The sequence below is a fragment of the Macrotis lagotis genome, chromosome X (assembly GCF_037893015.1).
Source record: "Macrotis lagotis isolate mMagLag1 chromosome X, bilby.v1.9.chrom.fasta, whole genome shotgun sequence".
NCBI lineage: Eukaryota > Metazoa > Chordata > Mammalia > Peramelemorphia > Peramelidae > Macrotis > Macrotis lagotis.
In genome coordinates, this window is record NC_133666.1 from 70260055 (window position 1) to 70265918 (window position 5864).

The 5864-nt window shown below is 52.2% G+C and overlaps 1 long non-coding RNA gene across 1 annotated transcript; it reads left to right on the plus strand.

Moving 5' to 3' along the window:
• Positions 1-720: 720 nt before the first annotated feature.
• Positions 721-5050, plus strand: LOC141502495 (uncharacterized). The gene is made up of 4 exons (XR_012472555.1): positions 721-873; positions 2924-3009; positions 3797-4024; positions 4583-5050. It is a non-coding gene; the product is annotated as an uncharacterized LOC141502495 (long non-coding RNA).
• The last annotated feature ends 814 nt before the right edge of the window (positions 5051-5864 follow it).

The following is a 5864-nucleotide window of genomic DNA, read 5'->3' on the forward strand; positions in this document are numbered from 1 at the left end:
AGCAGCGGCTGGCCCGGACGGAGCCGCCAGGAAGCCCCCAGCGGCAGTCGTGAAAGGACCTGGGCATGGGCCGGAGTCTCCGGGCCTCCCAATGGCCATTTCCCCATGGGCCGCTGTGCCGCTGCCGGCGGCAGCTGAAGGACATAGGTTTGAGCCAAGCTTTCGATGCCCAGCCGGGCCAACCCCCACCCCCTCGTTGTCCTCCTGCTTGAGGCCAAGAGGAAGCCACGTTGGCTGGAGGTGAAGGGTGCCCGTTCCCGTCCCCCAGGTGTCCCGGCGAGCCGCCGCAGCCCTGGCTCCATGCCCTTCCTACAGGCCTGCTGTTGCGTTGGGCGCCCATGGCTTCTGCGGGGAGGGGAGAGAGGCCCTGGGAGGCTTTGGACCTGGATGGGAGCGGGGGTGGGGGAGGGGCGGGTGCCGCTGGGGGGCGGGGAGGCGTGCCGCCAGTCCCCACGGGGTTTCCCTTCCCACCCCTGTAACTACGAAGCGAGAGGACTGGCCACGTGACCACAGCAGTACCATGTGGGGGGGTGGCACCCTGTCTCCAGGGGGCCCCGTAGAGGGAGGAGTGGGGGCCACGTGGTTGGATTCTACGGGGTTTCCCTGCCGCCCCCTCTGCCTGTGGATAGGGTCCTGGTAGGGCCCGGCAGGGGTTTCCGCGTGCCCACGTCTGGGGGCGGCGCCTGGGTCCCCCCCGCCCCCCGCAGCTCCTCTACTTAAGGCCACGCTTTGGGTCGCTGCGGTCTTGGACGGAGCGCTACCCCGGGGACTGAGCACCTCCGGGCTTGGGAGCTTTGGGCCGCGGAACACGCTTCGCTTTGGGTCGCTGGAGGTGGTCTCTTCCCCAGGGTCTCTGAAGCCTGGGCCATGGAGGTAGGAGAACGGGACAGCGGGCGGTGGGCAGTGGGCAGTCGAGGGGGGTGGCTATCTGCTCTGCTCAAGGGGCCCTGAGCTTGCGGGGGCCTGGCCAGCGGGGCCTGGCCAGCGGGGCCTGCCTTCCTCTGGCCCGGAGCCCCTCTTCGTGGCAGGGGAGCCTGGAGGGCGGGCTCCTGGGGAGACGGGGCTGGGGGGGACAGCCGGGCTGTCGTGTGGCCCGGAGCCTGCACAAGTGGGGGGGCTGAGGCCTTGGAGCCCCGGTCGTGGCGGAGCCGGAGTGTAGCTGCTGTTGCGGGGCCCTGGCAGCGTGTGTGCGGGAGGCGGGCTCCTCACAGCGCGGGGGGTGGAAAGCGCCGCCATTATGCCCGCCCCGGCATCCCCGGCCGGCCGAGGCTGTGCTCACGGCGCAGCTTTGGGCATTCGGGGGCCTTGTTAGCGCCGGGGATGAGCTCCTTGTTGTATTGCTTGAGGGGACCCGGAGGCTTGGGGGGACCCGGGGGCTTGGGGGGACCCGGGGACTTGGGGGCCTGGGCTTAGCTGGAGAGGGGATCCGGGCGCCTTCTCAGCCCTGAGGCTTTGTGCTTTCAAGAAACTCGCGGGCTCTGGGGCCGGTGGAGGCGAGCCGAGAAGGGGGGCTGCACAGGCGGGACTCTGAGACAGGGGGGCCCAGGGGAGCATGGCTGGCTGGGGGGCAGCCGCGTGGTTTCCTTGAGGTGTGTGGGGGGGGTCAGGACAGCCATCTTGCTTAGTCATGGGGCGGGGGCAGGGTAGCCATGTTCTTTACTCTTCCAGGTGTGGCCACGGCAGCCATCTTGCTGATTCACGAGAGTGTAGGGGGCAACCATCTTGTTCGTCAACATGTGGACAGAATAGCCATCTTGTTTCTTCATTTGGGGGTGTGGCCAGGGCAGCCATCTTGCTTACTTATTGGGGTGTGGCTGTGGCAGCCATTTTGTTTACTGTTCAAGGTGTGGCCACGGCAGCCATCTTGCTGATTCATGAGAGTGTGGCGGGGCAGCCATCTTGTTCGTCAACATGTGGACAGAGTAGCCATCTTGCTTCTTCATTTGGCTGTGTCCACAGCAGCTACCTTGCTTACTCATGAGGGTGTGTGCAGGGCAGCCATGTTGCTCACTCATTGGAGTGAAGCCAGGGTAGCCATGTTGCTTATTCTTTCCGGTGTGACAAGGTATCCATGTTTGCTCATCAAGGTGTGGCCATGGCGGCCATCTCTTTGCCGAGGGCTCTGAGTACATGCATGGTCAGGGTGGTCATTTTGTCTGCTAGATTTCTCAAGGCCAGGGCAGAGCATGCTGCTGTCTTGGGCATTGGAGCATATCAACTGCTCTAGTGCCCTTATCTGTTGCGGGTAGACAGCAATATCGTGGCCTTGATTCCTAAGTTCTGGATGTTGTAAGATACCGAGTTTGGGCTGGGGTTCAATCACCTCAGATGCCCAAGGACCTTATGGTTCTGTGATGGTGAGAGCCACACAGCTGGACCTTCAGGCACAAGGCACATGGGCCTTCCAAAGTGGAGAGGAAGGGGAGGTTGTCATCATATTGGCTTCCTCAGGCCATGGGGAGAGGTGTGGCAGGCCTTGGTCTGGGACCACATTCTGGGGCCACATAAGGTTCCCCAGATTTGTGCCATCAGCTTAGACCAGCAGGGGTTGAAAGGGAGGGTCATGTCTGGAGGTTCCCCTGTCCTACAGGTACAGGTAACTGGAGGTCATGCTGCCAGTCTTCCTTTTCTGAGGTTCCTCTCAGCGTTACCACTCTAGATGTTATTCTACTGAGCACCTAGAGCTGCAATGCTGGGAGGGACCTGGAGACTAGTCACCAACTCGAGGCACCAAGATCTAAACTCCTCGTGGAATTCGAGCAGAAAGAACAGACGGAGAGCTACCTGAAGTAACCCACTGGCTCTTCCCCATCTGGGCAGTGGATAGAAGGGGGGGTCACCACTCCTATTCTGTTGTGGGGACAAAAGATGCAGGGAACCCTCCCCAACTTACAGCCTTCTTTTACTTTGTTTTTTCCTGCAGCTACGGTGGAATCCATTTCCCTACATTGCACGCATGATGTTGGAAGAAAAGCTGCCCTGCCCTTTCTGTGCCTATGAAACTCTCAGGTTAGTCCACAGTTGTGGACAGAACAAGTCCTAAGAGCCTGAACCACTGATCCTTCCTCCTTCTCATTTCGTTTCCAGCCCCTTCCACTTAACCTGGAACTTGGAACTGGTAGGGTGGGGGGCCCAAAGGTATGCTTAGACTTAGACTTGGCATATTTGCCCAGGTGGGGTGGGGAGCATACGGTATTGCCAAGAGCTCTCATGTCATACTCAGAGGGGCCTTGTGATCCTGGAGACTAGGGTCCCTTTCCCTTGTTCTTCCCCTAGTCTTGAGCAGTATTTGTCAGGGATTTTTTGTCTCTTCTATATTCTTTGTTGTAACCCTTGTGTTCTTTGGAGTGGGAGAGTTACTCTACCAGCCTAGGGAGCAATAGCTATGTTGCTTGATGCAACAAGACATGGACAGCCCCACGTTTCCCATCTGAAGAAGCACAAGGAGGAATCCAGCAAGCAAGGACCTCCCATATTCTCCCTGGGCCCTTCTTTTATCCCTCCCTCCTCCCTTAGCCTAGATTCATGACACCCAGGGATCTCTGAAATTGTTGTCCTTGGTGGGGGAAGTATGAAAAAGGAAACTTGGATTAAGGCCCTCCCCCTTTGCTCTCATCCAGTGTGTGTTGTGAAGTGTGAACACTGTTGATATTGAACTTGCATGGCCTTTTCATTGGTTTCAATACCTTACTGGTTCTTGAGTGGGCCTTTTTTTGGGATGAGGTCACAGTTGCATTTTTCCAATGTTGTTTGCTTCCCTGACTTTAATTGTGTGTTTGTACTCCATTATCTTCAGGCATCCTCCGGACTTAATTTTTGTGCCAGTAAGTCCAAGTTGCAGAGGAACCTGCTGTTGTGTGGATGTCGGCCTCTTATTCCCAGTCCTGGGATATCCCTACCCAGGATCACACCTACAATGGGTTCCAGGATGGGGATGTGATCCATTTCCTTTTGCCTCATGCTGTGTTGGACACCATCTGCCCTGGGAAATATGGAATGTGCCCTGCTACATCCACTTATAGAGGTTGGTCAGATCATCTTACTAATCAAATAATAGTATCATTTATCCTTGCATTTGAGGAACTCAGGACATGAGACAGGTGGAAGATTGGGAAGGACATGAATTGGATGTGGAGGGGGGGTTAGGTCCAGTGGCCAAAATACAAATCAGCATGAGCAGAAATGGCTCTGGATACAGGCCACCCAGCTAGAAAATGTTAACTTCTGAGACTGGATTTGAGGCTGCTCTATTCAGTGTGCCACTTACCCTAGTTAGACTTGGAGTGAACAGCAGACCAGAGATTTCAAGTTACTACTACACCTAAGAGAACTTTCTAAGGGGAATAACCCATCCTCCCATAGGAAACATTTTACAAGGAACTATAGGAATGTCCTGGTCAAAGGGGGATGCCCAGGAAACAAAAGCCTTTTTTCTCCTCCTTGGGCCTTTGCTTTCTTCCTTCTTCCTTTGTCAGCCTAGATCCATGACACCTGTGGATCTCTGAAGTTGTTCTAGTGGGGAGAGGGCAAAGGAACTTAGACCAAGTCCTTTAATGTCACAGCCTATTTAACTGTATCCTAGGAAAACAAGACCTCAAAATGCCTACTGGAAAAATCACTTAATCGGTTGCCCGCGTTTGTAAAAAAGAGTTGGAGATGAAGATATAGCAGGAGAAATCACCCACAAATGGAAACAATTGGAAAACTCAACTGGGAAAAGACAAAGAATTGACTCAAAATATATACCCAAGATTGGCCTATTTTCTTGACACTTTCTATAATCACGTTTCTTAAATGAAAAGTTCTCAATAAATTAGTGAATAAAGTTGAAGGAGTGTAAGAATTTGGTTGTGGAAAAAACTACCTTTTTTACTAAGCTGATTTCTAGCATTCCTTGCAACTAAACAAATTTGTAATACTGTGAAAATGTCACTAGAATTTGTTAACTACTGAAGGTTGTCTATAACACTATTAACCATGTTCTGAAAATTTTCAGAGAATAACTTCTGTATTTCTTGTCAAAAAAAATAAATAAACATCATTAAAGGAGTGACTGCCTTGTGATTTGTTCAGATTTGGAATGTATGGCCTTAGAACCCTAGCTTCCAGTGGTACTAACATATATCTGGGTTTATGGAGTCATGAAACTCGAGGCAGCTGGTGACTAGCATATCCTTAACCTGGTGTGTATGGGAAAGAATGTCACAGCTCACCTTTAGCACTAATGTTCTGTGACCATGCAACTCAACTCTACCTCTGCTTCTGGCTCAAGGGCCAAAGCTCTGTCCGCCACCCAGCCACCACTACTATTACTATTTTATTTTATTTTGGGTCTTTTTTCTTTTTGTTTTTTGCAGGGCAGTGGGGATTGGGTGGCTTGCATGTCACATGGCTGGGTGATTTGAGTCTGCGGGGCTGGATGTGGGCTCGGGTGCTCATTGCTCCAGGGCTGGTGCTTTGTCCATTGCGCCACCTGACCATACCTACAATTACTACTATTTTTTATTTTAATTTTTTTCTCTCCCCTTTATTTTATCACTCAAGCTAGGCTATATGGGGGAGGGGTATTTTGTTTACTCTTAAACAAGAATGTTAATGTAAAAAAATTGTACAAAATGAGAATAAAAAATAAAAATGTAAATGGGAAATAGTTAACAAAATAAAAAAGCAAAAAATGTCACATTTTAAAACAAAAAAAAGGTATCCTCCATTCCCATAAAATTGCTATTGAGCTAATGTATAGAAGGTGATTCAAGTGCTATGATCCATCATCAGGTTTATGGTAAGGAAATGAAGTTTAAATGGAAATACTTTAGTCGGGTTTTCACAGATGTAAAAAATATTTCTTAAGACTTTCACCTGAA